Source organism: Lithobates pipiens, unplaced genomic scaffold (assembly GCF_037356315.1).
Source record: "Lithobates pipiens isolate NorthernLeopardFrog02 unplaced genomic scaffold, aLitPip1_a1.2 Scaffold_27, whole genome shotgun sequence".
NCBI classification, from domain to species: Eukaryota; Metazoa; Chordata; class Amphibia; order Anura; family Ranidae; genus Lithobates; species Lithobates pipiens.
This window is the reverse complement of record NW_027507788.1, coordinates 80,172,946-80,188,041: the sequence shown is the minus strand read 5'-3', so window position 1 is coordinate 80,188,041 and position 15,096 is coordinate 80,172,946.

Genomic DNA, 15,096 nt, shown 5'->3' with positions numbered 1-15,096 from the left:
TGGGTGGCAAGAGGTTAATTATCATAAGTAATATACAAATAATTATTATAAGCACTGTGAGTTCATCCTCAGTCTGCTGCAGAGTGTTCCAGCCTGTATTTAAGCTGGCCGCTCTGTATGTAGCTTCTGACAGGCTGCGCAAGCAGTGCTGTATCTCCGGAACCATAGATAATAGCAGCCCCATATTTTAACCAGTGCTGTAATGGGTCTTTAGCTACATACCCCCCAAATGTGGGGTCTCTGACTCCTGATCTACAATGCTCAAAGTCGATCCTTTTTTTTTTTTCTTGGGCAAATGGGCCTTTCTTGAGAAAGGGGCCTGGAGCTGCAGCTCAAATAGCCCCTATGTTAATCTGGCCCTGAAGCGGCCCGCAGCCAGTACAGGTGGGGATTTCCATTCAAGCTTACTGTGCCACACAACGGCTCTACATACACAGCCTATAACGCCGCTGAAGGAAAGGAGATACTGATCAAGTTAGGACTTTTGGAACCAGACAATTCGATCCATTGCCCTCCCACACCTGGACCCAGTCCTATTTGGAACACACCTTCATCTCGTCGGAGCCAAGGAAGCTGGCGCCAATTTCTCAGAGAAAAAACAGCCTGATTCATCCCACTAATGTTGGGATTATGTTGTAGTGGTGTGAGTGGGCCCAGAGGTGAAGAAAGCTTGTCCTGTTTGGACAACAGATGGAAAATTTCTAGGGTAGTCCCTATTAAGGGGTGTTCTTTTAGTTTCGGAGGGTATGTGGAGTTCGGGATCCATGGGGAGAAAAGTAGGGGTATCGGGACGGAGTCCCTTTTTAGCATCACCCAATCCTTCATATCAGAATGGCAGTGCCAGTCCACAATTCTCGCGATATGAGTTGCGTGGTAGTAGTTCCTGAAATTTGGTACCCCCAGCCCTCCCAGACTCTTGGGCCTCATTAATAGGGAGAACTTGATACGTAACTTTAGTGTTTTTTTTATGAAACAGTTTCTTTCCAAAAAAAAGTTTGAAAAATTCCTGCGCAAATATCATGTAACATAAAAAGTTGCAAAGACCACCATTTTATTCCATAGGGTCTCTGCTAAAACAATATATAATGCTTGGGAGTTCTGAGTAATTTTCTAGCATAAAAAAAAAAAAAATGATGATTACATGTAGGAGAGAAGTCTCAGAATGGGCCTGGGTGGCAAGAGGTTAATTATCATAAGTAATATACAAATAATTATTATAAGCACTGTGAGTTCATCCTCAGTCTGCTGCAGAGTGTTCCAGCCTGTATTTAAGCTGGCCGCTCTGTATGTAGCTTCTGACAGGCTGCGCAAGCAGTGCTGTATCTCCGGAACCATAGATAATAGCAGCCCCATATTTTAACCAGTGCTGTAATGGGTCTTTAGCTACATACCCCCCAAATGTGGGGTCTCTGACTCCTGAGCTACAATGCTCAAAGTCGATCCTTTTTTTTTTTTTCTTGGGCAAATGGGCCTTTCTTGAGAAAGGGGCCTGGAGCTGCAGCTCCAATAGCCCCTATGTTAATCTGGCCCTAAAGCGGCCCGCAGCCAGTACAGGTGGGGATTTCCATTCAAGCTTACTGTGCCACACAACGGCTCTACATACACAGCCTATAACGCCGCTGAAGGAAAGGAGATACTGATCAAGTTAGGACTTTTGGAACCAGACAATTCGATCCATTGCCCTCCCACACCTGGACCCAGTCCTATTTGGAACACACCTTCATCTCGTCGGAGCCAAGGAAGCTGGCGCCAATTTCTCAGAGAAAAAACAGCCTGATTCATCCCACTAATGTTGGGATTATGTTGTAGTGGTGTGAGTGGGCCCAGAGGTGAAGAAAGCTTGTCCTGTTTGGACAACAGATGGAAAATTTCTAGGGTAGTCCCTATTAAGGGGTGTTCTTTTAGTTTCGGAGGGTATGTGGAGTTCGGGATCCATGGGGAGAAAAGTAGGGGTATCGGGACGGAGTCCCTTTTTAGCATCACCCAATCCTTCATATCAGAATGGCAGTGCCAGTCCACAATTCTCGCGATATGAGTTGCGTGGTAGTAGTTCCTGAAATTTGGTACCCCCAGCCCTCCCAGACTCTTGGGCCTCATTAATAGGGAGAACTTGATACATAACTTTAGTGTTTTTTTAAGAAACAGTTTCTTTCCAAAAAAAAGTTTGAAAAATTCCTGCGCAAATATCATGTAACATAAAAAGTTGCAAAGACCACCATTTTATTCCATAGGGTCTCTGCTAAAACAATATATAATGCTTGGGAGTTCTGAGTAATTTTCTAGCATAAAAAAAAAAAAAAAATGATGATTACATGTAGGAGAGAAGTCTCAGAATGGGCCTGGGTGGCAAGAGGTTAATTATCATAAGTAATATACAAATAATTATTATAAGCACTGTGAGTTCATCCTCAGTCTGCTGCAGAGTGTTCCAGCCTGTATTTAAGCTGGCCGCTCTGTATGTAGCTTCTGACAGGCTGCGCAAGCAGTGCTGTATCTCCGGAACCATAGATAATAGCAGCCCCATATTTTAACCAGTGCTGTAATGGGTCTTTAGCTACATACCCCCCAAATGTGGGGTCTCTGACTCCTGAGCTACAATGCTCAAAGTCGATCCTTTTTTTTTTTTTCTTGGGCAAATGGGCCTTTCTTGAGAAAGGGGCCTGGAGCTGCAGCTCCAATAGCCCCTATGTTAATCTGGCCCTAAAGCGGCCCGCAGCCAGTACAGGTGGGGATTTCCATTCAAGCTTACTGTGCCACACAACGGCTCTACATACACAGCCTATAACGCCGCTGAAGGAAAGGAGATACTGATCAAGTTAGGACTTTTGGAACCAGACAATTCGATCCATTGCCCTCCCACACCTGGACCCAGTCCTATTTGGAACACACCTTCATCTCGTCGGAGCCAAGGAAGCTGGCGCCAATCTCTCAGAGAAAAAACAGCCTGATTCATCCCACTAATGTTGGGATTATGTTGTAGTGGTGTGAGTGGGCCCAGAGGTGAAGAAAGCTTGTCCTGTTTGGACAACAGATGGAAAATTTCTAGGGTAGTCCCTATTAAGGGGTGTTCTTTTAGTTTCGGAGGGTATGTGGAGTTCGGGATCCATGGGGAGAAAAGTAGGGGTATCGGGACGGAGTCCCTTTTTAGCATCACCCAATCCTTCATATCAGAATGGCAGTGCCAGTCCACAATTCTCGCGATATGAGTTGCGTGGTAGTAGTTCCTGAAATTTGGTACCCCCAGCCCTCCCAGACTCTTGGGCCTCATTAATAGGGAGAACTTGATACATAACTTTAGTGTTTTTTTTATGAAACAGTTTCTTTCCAAAAAAAAGTTTGAAAAATTGCTGCGCAAATATCATGTAACATAAAAAGTTGCAAAGACCACCATTTTATTCCATAGGGTCTCTGCTAAAACAATATATAATGCTTGGGAGTTCTGAGTAATTTTCTAGCATAAAAAAAAAAAAATGATGATTACATGTAGGAGAGAAGTCTCAGAATGGGCCTGGGTGGCAAGAGGTTAATTATCATAAGTAATATACAAATAATTATTATAAGCACTGTGAGTTCATCCTCAGTCTGCTGCAGAGTGTTCCAGCCTGTATTTAAGCTGGCCGCTCTGTATGTAGCTTCTGACAGGCTGCGCAAGCAGTGCTGTATCTCCGGAACCATAGATAATAGCAGCCCCATATTTTAACCAGTGCTGTAATGGGTCTTTAGCTACATACCCCCCAAATGTGGGGTCTCTGACTCCTGATCTACAATGCTCAAAGTCGATCCTTTTTTTTTTTTCTTGGGCAAATGGGCCTTTCTTGAGAAAGGGGCCTGGAGCTGCAGCTCAAATAGCCCCTATGTTAATCTGGCCCTGAAGCGGCCCGCAGCCAGTACAGGTGGGGATTTCCATTCAAGCTTACTGTGCCACACAACGGCTCTACATACACAGCCTATAACGCCGCTGAAGGAAAGGAGATACTGATCAAGTTAGGACTTTTGGAACCAGACAATTCGATCCATTGCCCTCCCACACCTGGACCCAGTCCTATTTGGAACACACCTTCATCTCGTCGGAGCCAAGGAAGCTGGCGCCAATTTCTCAGAGAAAAAACAGCCTGATTCATCCCACTAATGTTGGGATTATGTTGTAGTGGTGTGAGTGGGCCCAGAGGTGAAGAAAGCTTGTCCTGTTTGGACAACAGATGGAAAATTTCTAGGGTAGTCCCTATTAAGGGGTGTTCTTTTAGTTTCGGAGGGTATGTGGAGTTCGGGATCCATGGGGAGAAAAGTAGGGGTATCGGGACGGAGTCCCTTTTTAGCATCACCCAATCCTTCATATCAGAATGGCAGTGCCAGTCCACAATTCTCGCGATATGAGTTGCGTGGTAGTAGTTCCTGAAATTTGGTACCCCCAGCCCTCCCAGACTCTTGGGCCTCATTAATAGGGAGAACTTGATACGTAACTTTAGTGTTTTTTTTATGAAACAGTTTCTTTCCAAAAAAAAGTTTGAAAAATTCCTGCGCAAATATCATGTAACATAAAAAGTTGCAAAGACCACCATTTTATTCCATAGGGTCTCTGCTAAAACAATATATAATGCTTGGGAGTTCTGAGTAATTTTCTAGCATAAAAAAAAAAAAAATGATGATTACATGTAGGAGAGAAGTCTCAGAATGGGCCTGGGTGGCAAGAGGTTAATTATCATAAGTAATATACAAATAATTATTATAAGCACTGTGAGTTCATCCTCAGTCTGCTGCAGAGTGTTCCAGCCTGTATTTAAGCTGGCCGCTCTGTATGTAGCTTCTGACAGGCTGCGCAAGCAGTGCTGTATCTCCGGAACCATAGATAATAGCAGCCCCATATTTTAACCAGTGCTGTAATGGGTCTTTAGCTACATACCCCCCAAATGTGGGGTCTCTGACTCCTGAGCTACAATGCTCAAAGTCGATCCTTTTTTTTTTTTTCTTGGGCAAATGGGCCTTTCTTGAGAAAGGGGCCTGGAGCTGCAGCTCCAATAGCCCCTATGTTAATCTGGCCCTAAAGCGGCCCGCAGCCAGTACAGGTGGGGATTTCCATTCAAGCTTACTGTGCCACACAACGGCTCTACATACACAGCCTATAACGCCGCTGAAGGAAAGGAGATACTGATCAAGTTAGGACTTTTGGAACCAGACAATTCGATCCATTGCCCTCCCACACCTGGACCCAGTCCTATTTGGAACACACCTTCATCTCGTCGGAGCCAAGGAAGCTGGCGCCAATCTCTCAGAGAAAAAACAGCCTGATTCATCCCACTAATGTTGGGATTATGTTGTAGTGGTGTGAGTGGGCCCAGAGGTGAAGAAAGCTTGTCCTGTTTGGACAACAGATGGAAAATTTCTAGGGTAGTCCCTATTAAGGGGTGTTCTTTTAGTTTCGGAGGGTATGTGGAGTTCGGGATCCATGGGGAGAAAAGTAGGGGTATCGGGACGGAGTCCCTTTTTAGCATCACCCAATCCTTCATATCAGAATGGCAGTGCCAGTCCACAATTCTCGCGATATGAGTTGCGTGGTAGTAGTTCCTGAAATTTGGTACCCCCAGCCCTCCCAGACTCTTGGGCCTCATTAATAGGGAGAACTTGATACATAACTTTAGTGTTTTTTTTATGAAACAGTTTCTTTCCAAAAAAAAGTTTGAAAAATTGCTGCGCAAATATCATGTAACATAAAAAGTTGCAAAGACCACCATTTTATTCCATAGGGTCTCTGCTAAAACAATATATAATGCTTGGGAGTTCTGAGTAATTTTCTAGCATAAAAAAAAAAAAATGATGATTACATGTAGGAGAGAAGTCTCAGAATGGGCCTGGGTGGCAAGAGGTTAATTATCATAAGTAATATACAAATAATTATTATAAGCACTGTGAGTTCATCCTCAGTCTGCTGCAGAGTGTTCCAGCCTGTATTTAAGCTGGCCGCTCTGTATGTAGCTTCTGACAGGCTGCGCAAGCAGTGCTGTATCTCCGGAACCATAGATAATAGCAGCCCCATATTTTAACCAGTGCTGTAATGGGTCTTTAGCTACATACCCCCCAAATGTGGGGTCTCTGACTCCTGATCTACAATGCTCAAAGTCGATCCTTTTTTTTTTTTCTTGGGCAAATGGGCCTTTCTTGAGAAAGGGGCCTGGAGCTGCAGCTCAAATAGCCCCTATGTTAATCTGGCCCTGAAGCGGCCCGCAGCCAGTACAGGTGGGGATTTCCATTCAAGCTTACTGTGCCACACAACGGCTCTACATACACAGCCTATAACGCCGCTGAAGGAAAGGAGATACTGATCAAGTTAGGACTTTTGGAACCAGACAATTCGATCCATTGCCCTCCCACACCTGGACCCAGTCCTATTTGGAACACACCTTCATCTCGTCGGAGCCAAGGAAGCTGGCGCCAATTTCTCAGAGAAAAAACAGCCTGATTCATCCCACTAATGTTGGGATTATGTTGTAGTGGTGTGAGTGGGCCCAGAGGTGAAGAAAGCTTGTCCTGTTTGGACAACAGATGGAAAATTTCTAGGGTAGTCCCTATTAAGGGGTGTTCTTTTAGTTTCGGAGGGTATGTGGAGTTCGGGATCCATGGGGAGAAAAGTAGGGGTATCGGGACGGAGTCCCTTTTTAGCATCACCCAATCCTTCATATCAGAATGGCAGTGCCAGTCCACAATTCTCGCGATATGAGTTGCGTGGTAGTAGTTCCTGAAATTTGGTACCCCCAGCCCTCCCAGACTCTTGGGCCTCATTAATAGGGAGAACTTGATACGTAACTTTAGTGTTTTTTTTATGAAACAGTTTCTTTCCAAAAAAAAGTTTGAAAAATTCCTGCGCAAATATCATGTAACATAAAAAGTTGCAAAGACCACCATTTTATTCCATAGGGTCTCTGCTAAAACAATATATAATGCTTGGGAGTTCTGAGTAATTTTCTAGCATAAAAAAAAAAAAAATGATGATTACATGTAGGAGAGAAGTCTCAGAATGGGCCTGGGTGGCAAGAGGTTAATTATCATAAGTAATATACAAATAATTATTATAAGCACTGTGAGTTCATCCTCAGTCTGCTGCAGAGTGTTCCAGCCTGTATTTAAGCTGGCCGCTCTGTATGTAGCTTCTGACAGGCTGCGCAAGCAGTGCTGTATCTCCGGAACCATAGATAATAGCAGCCCCATATTTTAACCAGTGCTGTAATGGGTCTTTAGCTACATACCCCCCAAATGTGGGGTCTCTGACTCCTGAGCTACAATGCTCAAAGTCGATCCTTTTTTTTTTTTTCTTGGGCAAATGGGCCTTTCTTGAGAAAGGGGCCTGGAGCTGCAGCTCCAATAGCCCCTATGTTAATCTGGCCCTAAAGCGGCCCGCAGCCAGTACAGGTGGGGATTTCCATTCAAGCTTACTGTGCCACACAACGGCTCTACATACACAGCCTATAACGCCGCTGAAGGAAAGGAGATACTGATCAAGTTAGGACTTTTGGAACCAGACAATTCGATCCATTGCCCTCCCACACCTGGACCCAGTCCTATTTGGAACACACCTTCATCTCGTCGGAGCCAAGGAAGCTGGCGCCAATCTCTCAGAGAAAAAACAGCCTGATTCATCCCACTAATGTTGGGATTATGTTGTAGTGGTGTGAGTGGGCCCAGAGGTGAAGAAAGCTTGTCCTGTTTGGACAACAGATGGAAAATTTCTAGGGTAGTCCCTATTAAGGGGTGTTCTTTTAGTTTCGGAGGGTATGTGGAGTTCGGGATCCATGGGGAGAAAAGTAGGGGTATCGGGACGGAGTCCCTTTTTAGCATCACCCAATCCTTCATATCAGAATGGCAGTGCCAGTCCACAATTCTCGCGATATGAGTTGCGTGGTAGTAGTTCCTGAAATTTGGTACCCCCAGCCCTCCCAGACTCTTGGGCCTCATTAATAGGGAGAACTTGATACATAACTTTAGTGTTTTTTTTATGAAACAGTTTCTTTCCAAAAAAAAGTTTGAAAAATTGCTGCGCAAATATCATGTAACATAAAAAGTTGCAAAGACCACCATTTTATTCCATAGGGTCTCTGCTAAAACAATATATAATGCTTGGGAGTTCTGAGTAATTTTCTAGCATAAAAAAAAAAAAATGATGATTACATGTAGGAGAGAAGTCTCAGAATGGGCCTGGGTGGCAAGAGGTTAATTATCATAAGTAATATACAAATAATTATTATAAGCACTGTGAGTTCATCCTCAGTCTGCTGCAGAGTGTTCCAGCCTGTATTTAAGCTGGCCGCTCTGTATGTAGCTTCTGACAGGCTGCGCAAGCAGTGCTGTATCTCCGGAACCATAGATAATAGCAGCCCCATATTTTAACCAGTGCTGTAATGGGTCTTTAGCTACATACCCCCCAAATGTGGGGTCTCTGACTCCTGATCTACAATGCTCAAAGTCGATCCTTTTTTTTTTTTCTTGGGCAAATGGGCCTTTCTTGAGAAAGGGGCCTGGAGCTGCAGCTCAAATAGCCCCTATGTTAATCTGGCCCTGAAGCGGCCCGCAGCCAGTACAGGTGGGGATTTCCATTCAAGCTTACTGTGCCACACAACGGCTCTACATACACAGCCTATAACGCCGCTGAAGGAAAGGAGATACTGATCAAGTTAGGACTTTTGGAACCAGACAATTCGATCCATTGCCCTCCCACACCTGGACCCAGTCCTATTTGGAACACACCTTCATCTCGTCGGAGCCAAGGAAGCTGGCGCCAATTTCTCAGAGAAAAAACAGCCTGATTCATCCCACTAATGTTGGGATTATGTTGTAGTGGTGTGAGTGGGCCCAGAGGTGAAGAAAGCTTGTCCTGTTTGGACAACAGATGGAAAATTTCTAGGGTAGTCCCTATTAAGGGGTGTTCTTTTAGTTTCGGAGGGTATGTGGAGTTCGGGATCCATGGGGAGAAAAGTAGGGGTATCGGGACGGAGTCCCTTTTTAGCATCACCCAATCCTTCATATCAGAATGGCAGTGCCAGTCCACAATTCTCGCGATATGAGTTGCGTGGTAGTAGTTCCTGAAATTTGGTACCCCCAGCCCTCCCAGACTCTTGGGCTTCATTAATAGGGAGAACTTGATACATAACTTTAGTGTTTCTTTTATGAAACAGTTTCTTTCCAAAAAAAAGTTTGAAAAATTGCTGCGCAAATATCATGTAACATAAAAAGTTGCAAAGACCACCATTTTATTCCATAGGGTCTCTGCTAAAACAATATATAATGCTTGGGAGTTCCGAGTAATTTTCTAGCATAAAAAAAAAAATGATGATTACATGTAGGAGAGAAGTCTCAGAATGGGCCTGGGTGGCAAGAGGTTAATTATCATAAGTAATATACAAATAATTATTATAAGCACTGTGAGTTCATCCTCAGTCTGCTGCAGAGTGTTCCAGCCTGTATTTAAGCTGGCCGCTCTGTATGTAGCTTCTGACAGGCTGCGCAAGCAGTGCTGTATCTCCGGAACCATAGATAATAGCAGCCCCATATTTTAACCAGTGCTGTAATGGGTCTTTAGCTACATACCCCCCAAATGTGGGGTCTCTGACTCCTGAGCTACAATGCTCAAAGTCGATCCTTTTTTTTTTTCTTGGGCAAATGGGCCTTTCTTGAGAAAGGGGCCTGGAGCTGCAGCTCCAATAGCCCCTATGTTAATCTGGCCCTGAAGCGGCCCGCAGCCAGTACAGGTGGGGATTTCCATTCAAGCTTACTGTGCCACACAACGGCTCTACATACACAGCCTATAACGCCGCTGAAGGAAAGGAGATACTGATCAAGTTAGGACTTTTGGAACCAGACAATTCGATCCATTGCCCTCCCACACCTGGACCCAGTCCTATTTGGAACACACCTTCATCTCGTCGGAGCCAAGGAAGCTGGCGCCAATCTCTCAGAGAAAAAACAGCCTGATTCATCCCACTAATGTTGGGATTATGTTGTAGTGGTGTGAGTGGGCCCAGAGGTGAAGAAAGCTTGTCCTGTTTGGACAACAGATGGAAAATTTCTAGGGTAGTCCCTATTAAGGGGTGTTCTTTTAGTTTCGGAGGGTATGTGGAGTTCGGGATCCATGGGGAGAAAAGTAGGGGTATCGGGACGGAGTCCCTTTTTAGCATCACCCAATCCTTCATATCAGAATGGCAGTGCCAGTCCACAATTCTCGCGATATGAGTTGTGTGGTAGTAGTTCCTGAAATTTGGTACCCCCAGCCCTCCCAGACTCTTGGGCCTCATTAATAGGGAGAACTTGATACGTAACTTTAGTGTTTTTTTTATGAAACAGTTTCTTTCCAAAAAAAAGTTTGAAAAATTCCTGCGCAAATATCATGTAACATAAAAAGTTGCAAAGACCACCATTTTATTCCATAGGGTCTCTGCTAAAACAATATATAATGCTTGGGAGTTCTGAGTAATTTTCTAGCATAAAAAAAAAAAAAATGATGATTACATGTAGGAGAGAAGTCTCAGAATGGGCCTGGGTGGCAAGAGGTTAATTATCATAAGTAATATACAAATAATTATTATAAGCACTGTGAGTTCATCCTCAGTCTGCTGCAGAGTGTTCCAGCCTGTATTTAAGCTGGCCGCTCTGTATGTAGCTTCTGACAGGCTGCGCAAGCAGTGCTGTATCTCCGGAACCATAGATAATAGCAGCCCCATATTTTAACCAGTGCTGTAATGGGTCTTTAGCTACATACCCCCCAAATGTGGGGTCTCTGACTCCTGAGCTACAATGCTCAAAGTCGATCCTTTTTTTTTTTTTCTTGGGCAAATGGGCCTTTCTTGAGAAAGGGGCCTGGAGCTGCAGCTCCAATAGCCCCTATGTTAATCTGGCCCTAAAGCGGCCCGCAGCCAGTACAGGTGGGGATTTCCATTCAAGCTTACTGTGCCACACAACGGCTCTACATACACAGCCTATAACGCCGCTGAAGGAAAGGAGATACTGATCAAGTTAGGACTTTTGGAACCAGACAATTCGATCCATTGCCCTCCCACACCTGGACCCAGTCCTATTTGGAACACACCTTCATCTCGTCGGAGCCAAGGAAGCTGGCGCCAATCTCTCAGAGAAAAAACAGCCTGATTCATCCCACTAATGTTGGGATTATGTTGTAGTGGTGTGAGTGGGCCCAGAGGTGAAGAAAGCTTGTCCTGTTTGGACAACAGATGGAAAATTTCTAGGGTAGTCCCTATTAAGGGGTGTTCTTTTAGTTTCGGAGGGTATGTGGAGTTCGGGATCCATGGGGAGAAAAGTAGGGGTATCGGGACGGAGTCCCTTTTTAGCATCACCCAATCCTTCATATCAGAATGGCAGTGCCAGTCCACAATTCTCGCGATATGAGTTGCGTGGTAGTAGTTCCTGAAATTTGGTACCCCCAGCCCTCCCAGACTCTTGGGCCTCATTAATAGGGAGAACTTGATACATAACTTTAGTGTTTTTTTTATGAAACAGTTTCTTTCCAAAAAAAAGTTTGAAAAATTGCTGCGCAAATATCATGTAACATAAAAAGTTGCAAAGACCACCATTTTATTCCATAGGGTCTCTGCTAAAACAATATATAATGCTTGGGAGTTCTGAGTAATTTTCTAGCATAAAAAAAAAAAAATGATGATTACATGTAGGAGAGAAGTCTCAGAATGGGCCTGGGTGGCAAGAGGTTAATTATCATAAGTAATATACAAATAATTATTATAAGCACTGTGAGTTCATCCTCAGTCTGCTGCAGAGTGTTCCAGCCTGTATTTAAGCTGGCCGCTCTGTATGTAGCTTCTGACAGGCTGCGCAAGCAGTGCTGTATCTCCGGAACCATAGATAATAGCAGCCCCATATTTTAACCAGTGCTGTAATGGGTCTTTAGCTACATACCCCCCAAATGTGGGGTCTCTGACTCCTGATCTACAATGCTCAAAGTCGATCCTTTTTTTTTTTTCTTGGGCAAATGGGCCTTTCTTGAGAAAGGGGCCTGGAGCTGCAGCTCAAATAGCCCCTATGTTAATCTGGCCCTGAAGCGGCCCGCAGCCAGTACAGGTGGGGATTTCCATTCAAGCTTACTGTGCCACACAACGGCTCTACATACACAGCCTATAACGCCGCTGAAGGAAAGGAGATACTGATCAAGTTAGGACTTTTGGAACCAGACAATTCGATCCATTGCCCTCCCACACCTGGACCCAGTCCTATTTGGAACACACCTTCATCTCGTCGGAGCCAAGGAAGCTGGCGCCAATTTCTCAGAGAAAAAACAGCCTGATTCATCCCACTAATGTTGGGATTATGTTGTAGTGGTGTGAGTGGGCCCAGAGGTGAAGAAAGCTTGTCCTGTTTGGACAACAGATGGAAAATTTCTAGGGTAGTCCCTATTAAGGGGTGTTCTTTTAGTTTCGGAGGGTATGTGGAGTTCGGGATCCATGGGGAGAAAAGTAGGGGTATCGGGACGGAGTCCCTTTTTAGCATCACCCAATCCTTCATATCAGAATGGCAGTGCCAGTCCACAATTCTCGCGATATGAGTTGCGTGGTAGTAGTTCCTGAAATTTGGTACCCCCAGCCCTCCCAGACTCTTGGGCTTCATTAATAGGGAGAACTTGATACATAACTTTAGTGTTTCTTTTATGAAACAGTTTCTTTCCAAAAAAAAGTTTGAAAAATTGCTGCGCAAATATCATGTAACATAAAAAGTTGCAAAGACCACCATTTTATTCCATAGGGTCTCTGCTAAAACAATATATAATGCTTGGGAGTTCTGAGTAATTTTCTAGCATAAAAAAAAAAATGATGATTACATGTAGGAGAGAAGTCTCAGAATGGGCCTGGGTGGCAAGAGGTTAATTATCATAAGTAATATACAAATAATTATTATAAGCACTGTGAGTTCATCCTCAGTCTGCTGCAGAGTGTTCCAGCCTGTATTTAAGCTGGCCGCTCTGTATGTAGCTTCTGACAGGCTGCGCAAGCAGTGCTGTATCTCCGGAACCATAGATAATAGCAGCCCCATATTTTAACCAGTGCTGTAATGGGTCTTTAGCTACATACCCCCCAAATGTGGGGTCTCTGACTCCTGAGCTACAATGCTCAAAGTCGATCCTTTTTTTTTTTCTTGGGCAAATGGGCCTTTCTTGAGAAAGGGGCCTGGAGCTGCAGCTCCAATAGCCCCTATGTTAATCTGGCCCTGAAGCGGCCCGCAGCCAGTACAGGTGGGGATTTCCATTCAAGCTTACTGTGCCACACAACGGCTCTACATACACAGCCTATAACGCCGCTGAAGGAAAGGAGATACTGATCAAGTTAGGACTTTTGGAACCAGACAATTCGATCCATTGCCCTCCCACACCTGGACCCAGTCCTATTTGGAACACACCTTCATCTCGTCGGAGCCAAGGAAGCTGGCGCCAATCTCTCAGAGAAAAAACAGCCTGATTCATCCCACTAATGTTGGGATTATGTTGTAGTGGTGTGAGTGGGCCCAGAGGTGAAGAAAGCTTGTCCTGTTTGGACAACAGATGGAAAATTTCTAGGGTAGTCCCTATTAAGGGGTGTTCTTTTAGTTTCGGAGGGTATGTGGAGTTCGGGATCCATGGGGAGAAAAGTAGGGGTATCGGGACGGAGTCCCTTTTTAGCATCACCCAATCCTTCATATCAGAATGGCAGTGCCAGTCCACAATTCTCGCGATATGAGTTGCGTGGTAGTAGTTCCTGAAATTTGGTACCCCCAGCCCTCCCAGACTCTTGGGCCTCATTAATAGGGAGAACTTGATACGTAACTTTAGTGTTTTTTTTATGAAACAGTTTCTTTCCAAAAAAAAGTTTGAAAAATTCCTGCGCAAATATCATGTAACATAAAAAGTTGCAAAGACCACCATTTTATTCCATAGGGTCTCTGCTAAAACAATATATAATGCTTGGGAGTTCTGAGTAATTTTCTAGCATAAAAAAAAAAAAAAATGATGATTACATGTAGGAGAGAAGTCTCAGAATGGGCCTGGGTGGCAAGAGGTTAATTATCATAAGTAATATACAAATAATTATTATAAGCACTGTGAGTTCATCCTCAGTCTGCTGCAGAGTGTTCCAGCCTGTATTTAAGCTGGCCGCTCTGTATGTAGCTTCTGACAGGCTGCGCAAGCAGTGCTGTATCTCCGGAACCATAGATAATAGCAGCCCCATATTTTAACCAGTGCTGTAATGGGTCTTTAGCTACATACCCCCCAAATGTGGGGTCTCTGACTCCTGAGCTACAATGCTCAAAGTCGATCCTTTTTTTTTTTCTTGGGCAAATGGGCCTTTCTTGAGAAAGGGGCCTGGAGCTGCAGCTCCAATAGCCCCTATGTTAATCTGGCCCTAAAGCGGCCCGCAGCCAGTACAGGTGGGGATTTCCATTCAAGCTTACTGTGCCACACAACGGCTCTACATACACAGCCTATAACGCCGCTGAAGGAAAGGAGATACTGATCAAGTTAGGACTTTTGGAACCAGACAATTCGATCCATTGCCCTCCCACACCTGGACCCAGTCCTATTTGGAACACACCTTCATCTCGTCGGAGCCAAGGAAGCTGGCGCCAATCTCTCAGAGAAAAAACAGCCTGATTCATCCCACTAATGTTGGGATTATGTTGTAGTGGTGTGAGTGGGCCCAGAGGTGAAGAAAGCTTGTCCTGTTTGGACAACAGATGGAAAATTTCTAGGGTAGTCCCTATTAAGGGGTGTTCTTTTAGTTTCGGAGGGTATGTGGAGTTCGGGATCCATGGGGAGAAAAGTAGGGGTATCGGGACGGAGTCCCTTTTTAGCATCACCCAATCCTTCATATCAGAATGGCAGTGCCAGTCCACAATTCTCGCGATATGAGTTGCGTGGTAGTAGTTCCTGAAATTTGGTACCCCCAGCCCTCCCAGACTCTTGGGCCTCATTAATAGGGAGAACTTGATACATAACTTTAGTGTTTTTTTTATGAAACAGTTTCTTTCCAAAAAAAAGTTTGAAAAATTGCTGCGCAAATATCATGTAACATAAAAAGTTGCAAAGACCACCATTTTATTCCATAGGGTCTCTGCTAA